The sequence below is a fragment of the Sceloporus occidentalis genome, unplaced genomic scaffold, assembly GCF_023333645.1.
Source record: "Sceloporus occidentalis isolate IW3139 unplaced genomic scaffold, rSceOcc1.0.p SCAF_171, whole genome shotgun sequence".
Taxonomy (NCBI): Eukaryota; Metazoa; Chordata; class Lepidosauria; order Squamata; family Phrynosomatidae; genus Sceloporus; species Sceloporus occidentalis.
Genome location: NW_028317151.1, coordinates 379,137 through 395,054, shown reverse-complemented (window position 1 = coordinate 395,054; position 15,918 = coordinate 379,137). Strand labels below are relative to the sequence as shown.

General features: G+C 42.3%; 1 protein-coding gene across 1 annotated transcript in view; it reads left to right on the top strand.

Annotated features, from left to right (window-relative positions):
* LOC149279317 (inactive rhomboid protein 1-like) overlaps window positions 1-15,918 on the top strand; it is a 466,620-nt gene that overhangs the window by 284,702 nt on the left and 166,000 nt on the right. The window lies entirely within an intron of this gene.

The window sequence follows — 15,918 nt, the reverse complement described above, 5'->3', positions numbered from 1 at the left end:
TTCACTACCGTTTAGGGTGTAGGTTGTTTGTGCATTCCCTACCCCAAAGTGCATAACTACATTGAATTTCATCTGCCATTTGTGTCCCCCAGTCTATCTAGATCCCTCTGCAGAAGAGTAATATCTTGCTCGCCCTGTATTACTTTACCTAGTTTAGTGTCACCTGCAAACACAGAAACATAACTTTCAACGCCTATTGCCAGGTCATTTATAAATATGTTGAATAAAATTGGTCCCAGAACAGAACCCTGAGGGACCCCACTTACCACTTTTGACCAGCTTGAAAATGTACCATTTATAACAACTCTCTGTTCTCTATCTCTAAGCCAATGTTCTACCCAAGAACAAGAATTTGCATCTAGACCAATTTCCTTCAGTTTGAATACTAACCTATTGTGTGGAACCGTGTCAAACGCCTTGGCAAAATCCAAGTAGATTACATCCACTGCAACCCCCTGATTTATACTTCTACTTACTTCTTCGTAGAATGCAATTAAATTAGTTTGACAGGACCTACCGTATTTGCTCGATTATAAGATGACCCTGATTATAAGACGACCCCCCAAAATCTGAATATTAGGAAAAAAAGAAAAAGCCTGACTATAAGACGACCCTAAAGGAAAAAAGTTTTACCAGTAAATGTTAATTCATGTAAACTATTTTTTTTCAATAAAAGCTATGATTGAGAAAAATATATTTTTTGTTTTTATTTCCTTGTATTTTCCAACCTGTCCCCCAGTTATGCACATCTGCCCCCAGGCTTGCCACACCAATATGGCACTGTAGCCCATGATATGCCTTTGACCCCCCTATGTGCCACTCTGCCTCCAGAAATGCCTTATACCCCTATATCCCATTCTGGCATTTAGGGGGTTAAAATGCATATTATGGGGCAGAGTGGCATATAGGGAGGTATAAGGCATTCCAGGAGGCAGAGTGGCATTAAGGGAGTTAAAAGGCATTGTATAGAGCACTCTGCCTCCAGAAATGCCTTATACCCCTATATGCCACTCTGGCATTTAGGGGGTTAAAAGGCATATTATGGGGCAGAGTGGCATATAGGGAGGTATAAGGCATTTCAGGAGGCAGAGTGCTCTATTAAATGCCCCTTTAACGCCACTCTGCCTCCTGAAATGCCTTCCAGAAATGCCCTATGCCCCCATTTAACACACACACACACGCACACACACACTTACCGGTGCTTCCAATTTCCTGCTGTATTGCCGGGGCAGCGGGTTGACGTCTCCTTCCGCTGCAGCCGGAAGGAGGTGGAGTTGGCAGCGGGGGTTTGTCTGCGTCCGTCGCGGATACCTTCCCCGGCTGTCAGAGATAGGAGTTCCCCTCACTGGTGCGGCACCGGTGCGGGGAACTCTGATCTCTGACAGTCGTGGAAGGTATCCGCGAGGGACGCAGACAACCCCCGCTGCTAGCCACACCTCCTTCCGGCTGCAGCGGACGTTGTCTACGCGCATCGCGTAGACGTCAACGCGCTGCCCCGGCAATACAGCAGGAAGCACCGGTAAGTGTGTGTGTGTGGGGGGGGAGACAGGAGGATCCAGGTCCCCTGCAGCGGTGCAGACGACCCCAATTAGAAGACGAGGGGTATTTTTCAGAGCATTTGCTCGTCTTATAATCGAGCAAATACGGTATGTTTCATAAAACCATGCTGATTTTTGCTAATAATACTGTTCTTCCCATTGAACTCTTGAATATTATCCCTAAACAGCCCTTGAAATACTTTCCCAACCACAGAAGTTAAGCTCACAGGTCTATAATTTCCGGGCACAGATTTTGAAACCTTTTTGAATATAGGAATCACATCTTCCTTCCTCCAATCCTCTGGTACAATTCCTGAAAGAAATATATGTGCCAAAAAAGAAAGTGATGAAAACCAGTAAGAAATGGGATATTTAGAGAAAAAGTTTAGTAACAATACTTTCCTTCTTTTGCTGACCGGATACCCAGCTGCAGCCCGTAAAAAACACTCTCCAGGTGTTTGAAATATGCAAGAAAGACAACTAGGGGGTGCTCGTGTACACCGGTAGAAAAATAAAAATAAGACAAGAAAACACTAATAGTGTAGTAGTATGCACAGACAATCAAACTATATATCTATTGTATGCACTCACAATGTATATACTTATATTCAAGCCTCATGTGCATCAAATCCTCCGGGTGGAAGTATGAAGTATATATAAAAGGAAGCAGAAACACATAGGAACACAATGGTGTGGTATCAAAGAATTCTGGATCACACCAAAGAGTGGATGTACACTTACGCTTTGTGTAGAAATAAAATGCCCATATAGCTCAGATGTTTCTCTTCTGCTTGCCTCCGGATTTCCAGGATATTTCCCAGCTTTCAGCCAGTGTGGATGTGCATCCAGTAGGTGAATTAAACAAAATCCAAAATGTAATGGTATAAAATAAATACTATTTATTCAGGACTATATGCCCAGGTATACTAAAAAACAATAAAAGATCTGATAAAAGATAATAAAAAGAGGTCTAAGAATAGTCCTCAACGCGTTTCGCCGGGTTTGTGGCTTCATCAGGAGTATCTTCAGTGCCGGTACGCGGTCCTTTTAAACCATGCGGGGCGCCATCTTTGTTTGCCGACGTCCGTGCGTCTTGACGTCCGTGCGTCTATCATCGATGCGTACGGTGTCCGTCAGCCTGTGTGTTGGTGGTCCGTGGTGCATGCAGAAAAAAGAACACCCGAAACTACCGGTCTTTTATTTCCTTCCCAAAATCCATAAGAAGCTGAAGGAACCACCCGGTAGACCAATCATTAGCGGTATAGATTCCCTTACATGCAATACATCTGAATATGTTGACCATTTCCTTCAGAAGTATGTCCTTAATATTTCAGTATACCTTAAGGACACTACGCATCTACTTAACACACTAAAAGACATACAATGGTCCCCAGGGTGGCTGTGGGCCACAATGGACGTCTCCTCCTTATATACAATTATAGACCACGAACAGGGGTTGGAAGCCGTAAATAGGACCCTTTCCAGAGACGCAAATATGGACCCAATACAAAAATCTTTTATCCTGAAATGTATTAACTACATATCGAAACACAATTACTTCTGGTTCGAGGAAGATTTCTTCCTCCAACTGTGCGGTACAGCGATGGGCACCAGGTTTGCACCGAGCTACGCAAATCTATTCATAGCTGAATGGGAGGACCAATTCATATGGAATAACAACTCATACGGTACAAACCTGGTGCTCTGGAAGAGATACATAGATGACATCCTCATAATTTGGAGAGGATCAGAGGACAATCTACACAAGTTCATAAATTACACCAACAACAATGAATTCAAATTGGAGTTCACCTCAAATATACAGACTCAACAGATCGAGTTCCTAGATGTAGAACTTTTCTCGGAAGACGACCGAATATGTTCAAGGAACTACAGTAAACCTACGGACAGAAATGGATATATAAATTATACAAGCTGCCATCATCCCCAATGGCTTAATAACATACCTAATGGTCAGTTATTGAGGATCGAAAGAAATTGTACAAAAAGTGAAGATTTTGAGATTAAAGCAAAAGAAATAAAACAAAAGTTTATTGAGAAAAACTATCCGGAGAAAAGGCTAAATGATAGCCTCCGCCAGGTGGAAACAATTGTTAGGGAATAAAAGCACATCCCTAAAAACATCTAAAGAGAGGGATTTTAGTTTTTCTTTCTTTACACAATATAATACTCAAGCAAACAAAATTAAACGCATTATAGATAAACACTGGCACGTATTGAAAAATTATGAAATTCTGGGTACAATACTACCAGATAAACCACAAATAATTTTTTCAAAAACCGGATCATTAAAAACTTTATTGGCCCCAGGTATCCTTCCAAAACAAGTAGCAGAACACAACCCTCTAATGTTTGTAGGAAATAAACTAGACTTGCGCATTCGTCTTCGGGCGAACATGAAAACGAGCACGAAGAGGCTGGTTTTTTGTTCGTTCCGAAGACACGCCGAAGAGAATACAGTGCCGGCAAAACGTAGGAGAAGACGAAGACTCACAACCACGAAGAATCGTTTTTGCCGCGCAGCCGCCAAAATTTCAAACAGGAGTGAGCTGATCTTGTCTGTCCAATCAGCTCACTCTTGTGACATCACGCTAAGGGTCTCGTCCAATGCCTGTGCTGCTGTTTTTTTAATTCTGAAGGCGCCTTTATAAGACCAGAGCTTGCCTGAGAGATCCATTCATTTTTCGCTGTGACTGCTTTGGCAACACTACTGTGCTGCATCCGAGCGTTACAGAGAGAGATTGTTCTGTTCTGTGTGAGACTGGTAAGCCTTAGCCTGCCATTTCTCACAGTGTACTTCATCCTCACTTCAGTTCTACTTAATTAATATATTTAATAATAATAATTTGATTAATTTAATTTTTTTTTATTTAATTTGTCATCAACTGTAGTGTAAGTGCTGTTGAGTTGAAAGTGCACCCAGTGCCTCAGTGGCACTGGGGTGCCCTTGCCCTGGGCTGGCACTAGTGCCTACTGCCTATCCTGCTTAAATAAATTAAATAGAATTTATAAATAATAATTTAATAGAATCTATAATTTAATAGTACATTATAATATTATATATATATTTGTCAGTCATATATACATATACTATAGTATACTAGTGTAGAGTGTACTGTAGACATTCGAGACATCTACTAGTGTCTAATCTAAAATCAGTAATATTAATATAATTAATAATTGAATACATTATAAAATTATATATATATTTGTCAGTTACTATAGTTAGTAATAGTATACTAGTGTAGAGGGTACTGTAAACATTCAAGACATCTACTAGTGTCTAATCTAAAATGAGTAATATCAATAATTCTATCATTCTTATCTTAATAGTTAATTAAATTAACTATAAATAAAAGTAATAATATTAATTAATTACTACTAGCGTATAGTTCAGGTAATCTTATTAGTACTGGTGCTGCAGCTCTATAGTTTGTGCTTTGTTTTAGCAACAGCAAGAGACCAAGTCAATTTTTCTTAATTAATAATCTTTCATTTTATTTCATTTGTTTTGCTCACCTCAGTCCATCAGTGAAGTGAACTTGTTGGGCTAGTGAGTGCAGCCGCATAAGTGCTGTGTGTTTCAGCAAGCAGTGAAGCTAACTGTTTTGCTGTGACATTTTATTTTATTTCTAATTTCTTTTCAAGAAAAATTGACTGTGTGACGACAACAACTGTACTAAGCAAACCTTCAAGCTACTAGCTGTAGTACTAAAATAATTCTAATCTTCTTTAATCTTAATCTATAATATATTATAAATAATATATAACAATATAAATTCTAATTCATAATCTATAATATAAGTAATTCTAATTCTAAATTCTAATTCATAATCTATATTCTTCTATCTCTAATACATAATATAAAAGTAAATTATTTCTAATCTATTAATATTATATAACTTAATATTAATTAATAAATCATATACTGAATCTGATTTAACCTCACTTTAGCTTAGTGAGTTTGAGAGCGTCTGCCTAAAGGTAGACTTATAGTAAGGAAATATAGCTTTAGGCTAGCATAGTAGTAGGCTAAACTCTTAGGCCCGTGTAAATTCAAATTAAAAATAAAATACTGCTAGTTATATAAATAGTTAATCTTGAGTTAATAATTTAAATAACTTTAGCACTTTGGCAGATTGCACACAACAGCACAGTGCAGTAGTGCATAGTTTTACTTTTTAAGCAGTAGCACTGAAGAGAACTTCCTCTAATTTTTTATGGTTTTTTAAACACTACACTACACTACACACACAACACAAAATTTGAAATGGATCCTCCTTTTGGGACTAAGGAGGGACAAGCTCCATCTACCACCACCACCACCACCACCACCAGCACCACCACCACCACCAGCACCACCACCAGTTCTAAGATGCAGCCTTTGCGTCAGTCTAGTCAGCCAAGTAGGCCAAGCTCTCGCTTATCGCTTGGGGAAGCATTGCTTGAAGGATCATCAAGTAAAGGAAAGGCACCAAAAGCAGGCAGTAGTAGTGCTGCTAGGCCCACAAGCTCTATGTTTTTTTACGGAAAGCCTAAAGCACCAGAAGCACGTTCAGAGTTAAAGGGTAGCACAACTAGTACTTCTACTAGCCCAGTGAGTAAAAAGAAGTGCCTTTTGCCCCAAGCAGCATCTTCCCCATCCACGAGCAGCATGCAAGGTACCAAGCAGAGCCAAATTAGCAGCAAGACTCAGAGGGGTCCCAAACCAAAGCGATCACATTCCTTTGTAGGGAAAACCACCACCACCACCACCCCCACCTCTACCGCCTCTACCATCACTAGTGCTGCGCCCTACTGTTCCCACCGGTACCTCCACGCCATGTCCTCATAGTACCTGCTCGCACTACTACTAGTCATGAGTCTCACGACGATATCAGTCTTAGCTCCAGCTTAGCAGGAATTCCATTCGATCTGGCTAATGAAGAACTAGACTATGAGCCAGAGGAAGTAGAGGAGATGAGTGGTCAGGAATCAGATTCCTCAGGGAGCAGTGTCCAAATGACTAGTGCACAATTTTCCCCTGAGCCTCCACCTTCTCCACTACGATCATCACCATCACCACCACCACCAGCAGCAGCAAAACCTAGCAAATCTAAAGCTAAAGCAATTAGCAGTCCCACTATGGCCAGTACTGTTACCACCAGTCCCACCACCACTAGTTCTGCCTCTGTTCATCCACCCCGAGCAGTAGGAGCAGCACCCAAGGCACACTCCAAGGCTATGCGCGCCCCAATTTGGGAGCACTTTGAAAATGTTGAAGAAGGGCGCTATGGAAAGTGCAAACATTGTGGGAAGCTAATAAGCAGAGGGAAAGTGTCTGGCCATTTTACCAGTGCTAGCATGAAGCATCACCTCAGCACTCAACACAACGCTGTGCTATTGGGGAAAGATGCAGAAGTAAAACCTAGTGCAGGCAGCATAGCTGGTGGCCGTGGAAAAACCCCAACAGCTTCTTCTTCTGAGCCAATAGCAGCAGCAGCAGCAGCAGCAGCTAGTGCTGGCAGCCAGAGACCAAGGCAGGTTGGAGCACTGCATGTCCAGCCACCCTGGAACAATTTGTGGCATTCCAATCCAAAAGGTCAATGCCCAAACAGCAGGCCAATAAAGTAACGCGACTGATTGGTCAGTTCATTGCTGTTGGAGGGGCATCCTTCTCTATGATCGAAGGGGAGCCTTTCAAACAATTGATGGCGGCTGTGGCTCCACAATATACAGTTCCGTCACGTTCCACTTTCAGCAGGAACATTGTCCCCTCATTGTATCGGTCCTGTGTTGCAGCAGTGAAAGAGGAGCTTTCCAAGGCTGCTGGTCAGTGTGTTCATTTCACTACAGATTTGTGGAGTGCACCTAGCGGCCAGCATGCCTTTCTTTCTTTGACAGCACACTGGTGGCAGCCCGGTGTGCCCAAGGAAGCTGCTGCAGCAGGCTACCAATCATTCCTTCTCCATGCAGAAGTGATGGATGAAAAGCACACTTCCCAAAATATTCTGCATGAAATGAGGAAAATGTTTAGCCTTTGGGTGGGAGCAGATGCGGGCACCAATGTTGAAGTTGGTTTTGTGGTAACTGATGGAGGTGCCAATATGGTGAAAGCGCTGCGAGATGGTCATATTGTTGGTGTGCGCTGTGCAGCCCACATCATCCATCTTGTAGTGAAGGCAGCAATGTCTGAAGGAACTAATGTGGCAGCAGTAGTTCTGTCCCGCTGCAGAAAGATCGCTGGGCACTTTCACCATAGTGTTAAGGCTAGCCAACTTTTGAGGGAAGAGCAAGAGAGGTCAGGTCTTCCCGTACACTGCCTACGTCAGGATGTCAGTACACGGTGGAACTCCACGTTAGACAAGCTGGAGAGGATTTTGGAGCAGCAGAGGGCAATCCATAATCTTGCCTCAGAGCACAATATTGGGATTACATCTCCATTGAATAGGGAGGATTGGACAGTGATTTCCCAGCTAGTGGCAGTCCTTAAACCATTCAGGGATGCCACAGAAAATTTAAGCTCAAACACTGCCAGTCTGGCCCAGGTAATCCCAGTGTTCTCCCATCTAGGCAGCAAGATGGATGTTTTCCTTGAAAACCGTGAGGCTGTTCAAGGTGGCACTCTACATCCTGAAGTAGCAGCCATAGTCAGGAAGCTGAAGGATCTGCTAAAAGTACACCTTCGCAAACGAATGGAAGAGAGTCCCGAAATGATGCTAGCGTGCCTTTGCGATCCAAGAATTAAGGGAAAGCTAGCTTTGAAATTTAATGTTCTCAGTGGCTACCGGGAGCAATTGGTCAACAAGGTGCGTGACTGGCAGCGTAAAATGGGAATGCTGTCTGAGGAGGGAGAGGTGCAGGAGGAGGAAGAGATGATGTGGTCTGCTACTCCTAGCATCAGCATCAGCAGCAGTGCCACAAGCATCACAACACAGCTGCGCTTTGGGAAGAGGCACTTGGGAGTATAGTTGGACCATCTGACAGAGCTAGCAGCAGAAAGGAGAGTAGTGCTGCTGAAATGGTCAAACTTTACCTCTGTGAAGTTCCTTCTGCGCCTAATGTTGATCCTCTTAGCTACTGGGATGAAAAGAAGAGTGTGTGGCCTGCACTCTCATGGGTTGCGCAGCAGCTTCTATCATGTCCGCCAACCACTGTTCAAAGTGAGCGCGTGTTTTCTATGACTGGAGACATACTGAGTCCACAGCGCTCACGCATGGCACCTCATCTGATGGAGCAGATTGCCTTTCTTAAATTCAATCTGCCCAAGTTGGGTTACCCAACTCTTAGCTTGGAAAGTTAATTTTTTTTCTCTTTAATGTTTAAGGTAGTTTCTCCACCTGGTTGCACGTGTTTGTGGTGTGGCAACGTCTGCTACCTCCGCCGGTGTAGCCAATTTACGCTAGGGCCTAGTGTCTGAGTTCTGTAAGTCCGCTCCCAAACGCCATGGACTGACAGACTTTCATGCTTTGCCCTGGGGTGAAACAGGTGAGCGGGTCGTCAATTGCCCACTCATTCACCTTTTTCTGTTTCCAACGCTGCTGCTGGTGGTGGTGCCAGCATCTTTTGCCAGTTCGCTTTCTGGCTGAAATCATGCCTCAAATGTCCCTAATAGAGAGGGTAGTTTAGTTTCTCCCCCTGGTTGCACTTGCTGCGGTGTGGCAATGCCTGCTACCTCCGCCGGTGTAGCCAATTTACGCTAGGGCCTAGTGTCTGAGTTCTGGAAGTCCGCTCCCAAACGCCATGGACTGACAGACTTTCATGCTTTGCCCTGGGGTGAAACAGGTGAGCGGGTCGTCAATTGCCCACTCATTGACCTTTTTCCGTTTCCAACGCTGCTGCTGGTAGTGGTGCCAGTATCTTTTGCCAGTTCGCTTCCTGGCTGAAATCATGCCTCAAATTTCCCTGATGGAAAGGGTAGTTTCTCCCCTTGGTTGCACTTGCTGCGGTGTGGCAATGCCTGCTACCTCTACCGGTGTAGCCAATTTACGCTAGGGCCTAGTGCCTGAGATCTGTAAGTCTGCTCCCAAACCCCAAGAACTGACAGTCTTTGGATGCTTTGCCCTGGGTTGAAACAGGTGAGCGGGTCGTCAATTGCCCACTCATTCGCCTTTCCCAATTCTGCTGCTGCTGCTGCTGCTGGTGGTGGTGGTGCCAGCGTCTCTTCTCTGCCAGTTCGCTTCCTGGCTAGTGTCATGCCTGAAATGTCCAAAATGTTCAAGGTAGTTTCTCCCCCTGGTTGCACTTGCTGCGGTGTGGCAATGCCTGCTACCTCCGCCGGTGTAGCCAGCTTACGCTAGGGCCTTGTGTCTGAGTTCTGGAAGTCCGCTCCCAAACGCCAAGGGCTGACAGTGTTTAGATGCTTTGCCCTGGGGTGAAACAGGTGAGCGGGTCGTCAATTGCCCACTCATTCGCCTTTCCCAATGCTGCTGCTGCTGGTGGTGGTGCCAGCGTCTCTTCAATGCCAGTTCGCTTCCTGGCTGGTGTCATGCCTTAAATGTCCCTAATGGTAAGAGCAGTTTCTCCCCCCTGGCTGCCTCTGTCTGCGGTGTGACAACGCCTGCTACCTCCGCCGGAGTGGCCAGCTTACGCTAGGGCCTAGTGTCTGAGCTCTGAAAGTCTGCTGCCAAACGTCTAAGACTGACAGTGTTTGGGTGCTTTGCCCTGGGGTGAAACAGGTGAGTGGGTCGCCAATTGCCCACTCATTCGCCTTTTCCATTTCCTTTTCCATTTCCATTTCATTATTTTCTTTCTGATACACAACCAACCAACCAAACATAACACACACAATAACACAAATAACACAGTGACATAACACATAACACACATAACACATATAACACAGTGACATCACACATAACACACATAACACATACACGTACAATGCACAAATCACAAGGACCTTTCCTCTTGTTATTTGTCCTGGCCTTCACTTCTACACTCACTAGCATTAACGCTATAACTCACACTTCATACTATAACATTTTTCCATCCACATACCTGCCAACAGACCCAACTTTTTCAGGGACAGTCCTGCTTTTTTCTAGCCCTGTCCCATCTAATCTAGCTAAACTAGGTATGCAAATACACGTAGGTAGTTATAGCTCAGTAGGTAGCACTAGTATAAACATCAAATAAATATAATAAAGTACTAAAAAATAAATCTAACTTTAAAATACATTTAAATAAACCCCTAATTTTTTTTTTAAAACCCATTAAAATTAAAATTAAATTATTATTTAGACATAATACATCTTTAACCAAACCAGTGCACTGCTACTAATATTAAACATAACCGTACATTAACCCTAAGCTATTTTTTAGTTCATTTTTCCATCCGCATACCTGCCAACACACCCAAGATTTTGGTGGACAGTCCTGCTTTTTTCCAGTCCTGTCCAGTAAAAGTTGGGTTGTTGCAAAGTATGCCATTGTAAATAGGTAGCAAATGTTAGGCATGTATTACAAGTGGTCCAAAATCAATTTAAAAATGTAAAATAATCCCTATTCTTTTATTAAACATCTATGGATGTGTGACTGTGTATGATAAAAACGGAGGCCGAGTTCCTTGGAGCATTTGTCTCTAGGTGATTTTGTGTACAGTACACCTCAGTACGTGTGTGCAACTCTATTGGTCGTTTCGGCAGGGGGCTGGCCTGCCATCAACGAATGAAGTGCGTTCTGCAATTCACTCGTTGATGCCAGACCAGCCCCCTGCCGAAACGACCAATAGAGTTGCACACACGTACCTAACCTCTGCTAGGCAACCGGGAGGGAAACGAAGATTAAACGAGCACGAAGAATGTCTGCGAATATTCGCCCAAAGAGAAGACAGGAACGGGCGAATATTCGCGAAATACGAAGATTTTTTTTTTGCCGAAGACGAGCACGAAGACGAACACGAAGAGCCCCCTGGTGCCCAAGTCTAAAATAAACCTAAAGGATTTCACAAATGTAGTCACTGTAAGATGTGTACATTCTTACCCAAGAAAACCAATCAATTTATAGGCTCAAGAACAGGTTTAACATACACAATTAAACATTTTATAAATTGCCTAACGAAAAATGTAGTCTATTTATTAGAGTGTGGGTGTGGCCTACAATACGTGGGTAGGACCATAAGACCCATGAAAGAGAGGATATTAGAACACTTAGGAAACATAAGAAATATGAATGTCAAACACAGTGTCCCTAGACACTGTGATATGTGTCCAAAATTCTCTATTGAGTCTTTAAAAATTATAGGCATAGATTGGGTTCCTCCCAATTGGAGAGGCGGTAGCACAGTAGACAATTTATCCAAACGTGAAACCGAATGGATTTTTAAACTTAAAACCTTTAAAAAAGGTGGTCTAAATATGGAGTTGGACATCTTGACCTATATGTAAAAGGAACATTAGAAATATAAACTGTACAATACACCCCATAAATATAAATTTATAATCTCCACCCAGGATGCATTTATCCTTGCTACTCTATTTTTAAAAGGTATATTAGAAATATAAACATTATAATCCTTAACCCCTTAACGACCTTTGCCGGTTCAGGACCGTCATGGAAAAACGGTTGCTTAATGACCTTTGACGGTCCTGAACCGTCAAAAAATTAAATAAGCTTAGAAAGTGATCAACGATCACTTTCTTCGCTTAAACGGCGTTACTGTAATGCCTCGATGTCGAGGCATTCAGCAAGGCCGAGATCGGCATCGGGGGCCATGTCTGGCCCCTCCCCGGGGCGTCAACAGCCGCCATACATTGTATGGCGGCGGACGCCCGCTTTAAAAGCGTGGTGTCGCTGGAATGCCTCGATCAGGAGGCATTCAGCGACACCAAACACTTACCTCTGGATGGGCTGTGACTGCTCCGGAGAGCGGTCACAGCCGCAGCTGCCGGTGATCTTCGCCATCAGCAAGATGGCGGCGGCCCGGGAAAAAAAACAATAAAGATGAAAGAGTTCGCTAGATGGTCTCCAGACCCTCTAGAGAACTCTGGCTCCACTTGCAGGTTGAATACAGGTACTGCACTCAACCATGCAAGTCAATGGAGCCCAGCTTTCTAATCACAATGTGATTAGTAAAATATTCAAAAAATAATAATAAAAAAAAAAAAATGGGAAAAAAAAATGTGCTAACATTTAAAAGTAATTATGCAGTGATATCACTAGATGAACCATCCAGTACCAGCAAAATGTGTAAAAAAAAATATAAAAAAAGTATTAAAAAAATAAAATAAAAAAATTAAGTTTATTATTTTGAGCAAGTGCTAAAATTTCTCAAAAATCTCAACAAAGAGTTAAAATAAAAGCACTTCAAATACCCAAGGGGTGTCTAATATAAAAAAAAATGGCTGATGGGGTAAATTGGAGTGGCAGAGCTCAAAGATAGGGCATAGGTACAGACTGACCAAAATGGAGAAAAAAAGCGCACTTCCCAAATGTGGCATTTTAAATCTCAAACAACACGACAAACCCATGCATGTCAGGTATCACTGCACTCAGGAGATGTTCCTGAACACACATTGGGGTGTTGTTTGACAGTGACATATACCAGAACCTGTATATCTATAACTAAAGTACAATTTGTGTGAAAAAAATCAATAAAACAAATTACTATTACAAAGTTTGACAAAGTGTAGTTGTATAATTGGTGCATGGAAAGGGTTAAAATAACAGCAATTTGAATACCCTGGGGTGTCTAGTTTTCAAAAATATATGGTTTGACATGGTTAAATTGAGTTAACCAGATTCAAAGATATTCCAAAGAGGAGATGGAGGCAGAATGACCAGATGCTAAAAGTCTGTGTTGCCTCAAAAGTAGCCTTTTACCAGCCAAACAATCTGACAAACCCATGCATGTGAGATATCGCTGTACTCAGGAGATGTTCCTGAACTGTTCCTGAATTGTGTTTGACAGTGACTTATACCAGAACCTGTATATCTATAACTAAAGTACAAGTACATTAAAACAGCCTCGGTCCCACAGGGTACAAAAAGAAAAAACGAGCCCGGTCCTTAAGGGGTTAAATATATATCTATAATATCCACCCAGAAGGCCTTTATCCCGGCTATTACACTCATATGAACAAAATGAAAGGACAGAACAATACGACTGTATAGAAATACACATTTTATTGGAATTTTATATATATATATTTTTTTATTTTTTATTTTTTTTAATTAACCAATTCAGTACATTTTTAATAAATAAAAAAATAGTAGTAATAAAATTAGTGGGATAGACTCACATACATCATTTTATTAATAAACTTAGTACATTTTTATTCAGAATAATTTTAAATATTTTTATTCTTTATATATCAATTTTGTTATCTATTGTTTATAGCAAAAATTCATACATTTCCAATACATACACAATTTGATAGTATAGTGACCCTGAGAGCCACATATAAAAACATGTTTAAAATCTTGATCAATGAGTACTTCCACTCTACATCATATCTATATTCACATATAACATTTATGGTGTGGTTTTATTTCTGGTTGGGAATTCTTCATCTTCCCTTGTTCCAATTTATCACTTCATTTATGTTTGCCCCACCTTTATTTAGTCACGTTTTTTTGAACTTACCTACTTGGGATAATATAGAGGATCTGCATCTCTCCTTTCTTTAAATGGTGATCGGCAATAGCCTTCCCCGTGCCTTATTCATTTAAATGGTGATCAGCAATAGTCTCCCTCGAACTGTATTTATTCATTCTCCACAGACCTGGTATTCTAGCTATATTCTTATACGAGATACCTGGTCTTTACCATTAACAACATCTATTCTCTTACTTACCTCGGAGCCCTGCTGCATGCACCACGGACCACCAACACACAGGATGACGGACACCGTACGCATCGATTATAGACTCACGGACGTCAAGACGCACAGACGTCGGCAAACAAAGATGGTGCCCCGCATGGTTTAAAAGGACCGCGTACCGGCACTGAAGATACTCCTAATGAAGCCACAAACCCGGCGAAACGCGTTGAGGACTATTCTTAGAGCTCTTTTTATTATCTTTTATCAGATCTTTTATTGTTTTTTAGTATACCTGGGCATATAGCCCTGAATAAATAGTATTGATTTTATACCATTGCATTTTGGATTTTGTTTAATTCACCTACTGGATCCACATCCACACCGGCTGAAAGCTGGGAAATATCCTGGAAATCCGGAGGCAAGCAGAAGAGAAACATCTGAGCTATATGGGCATTTTATTTCTACACAAAGTGTAAGTGTACATCCACTCTGGCGTGTTCCAGAATTCTTTAATACCACACCATTGTGTTCCTATGTGTTTCTGCTTTTATATATACTTCATACTTCCACCCGGAGGATTTGATGCACATGAGGCTTGAATATAAGTATATACATTGTGAGTGCTTACAATAGAAATACAGTTTGATTGTCTGTGCATACTACTACACTATTAGTGTTTTCTTGTCTTATTTTTATTTTTCTACCGGTGTACACGAGTGCCCCCTAGTTGTCTTTCTTACAATTCCTGAAAGAAAAGAATCCTGAAAGATTAGAAACAGAGGTTCACTTGTTTCCTGACTCAGCTCCTTAACCTCTTGATGACAATTGCCGGTCCGGGCACGTCACCGAAAATCGTGACGATTATGACAATTGACGTGCCAGGACCGGCACGTCTTTAAACGGGTGAAAAAATCGATCCGTGATCGATTTTTTCACTCAAACGGTGTTGCTCTAATGCCTCGACATCGAGGCATTGAGCAACACCAAAAAAAACATTCCCGGCCCCCCCCGATCGCTCCTAGGAGCAAATAAAAAAACGTGTTTGAAAGACTGCACGTCTTTCAAACATGGCGGCGCCCGCCGCCGAAAAACGGGTTTAGGAAGCGATCGCGAGTCGCTTCCTTTGCTTAGCTGGTGTTGCTAAGATGCCTCAGTATCGAGGCATCTTTGCAACACCTGTTTAGCAAAGGAAGCGACTCGCGATCGCTTCCTAAATGCTCAACTTACCTTCCCGGTGCCGGCGTCTTCGAAACACACGCGGTGTTTCAAGATGGCGGCGCCCATCAAGCCGGGGGGCGGAGCCTGCTGTCATCATCGGGGGGGGTTGTTGCTGGATGTCATGGACATCCAGTGAATAACACCCCTAGTGGTCAGATCACTCATAAGAGTGATCATGATTTGCTAAATCAAAGGCAATGTTTTCTAAACATTGCCTTTGATCAGTATTGGATCTGCCTCCCTCCTTCACTTGTTTCTAGTGAGGGAGAGAGACAGATCGGTGTGTTTTCTGGTATTTCAGGTATTCTCTAAAAAAAATATATATATATATTGATCCAAAGGCTCTTATAAGAGCCACCCATATAATATTAACCCCTTCATTGCCATTGATCACTGCA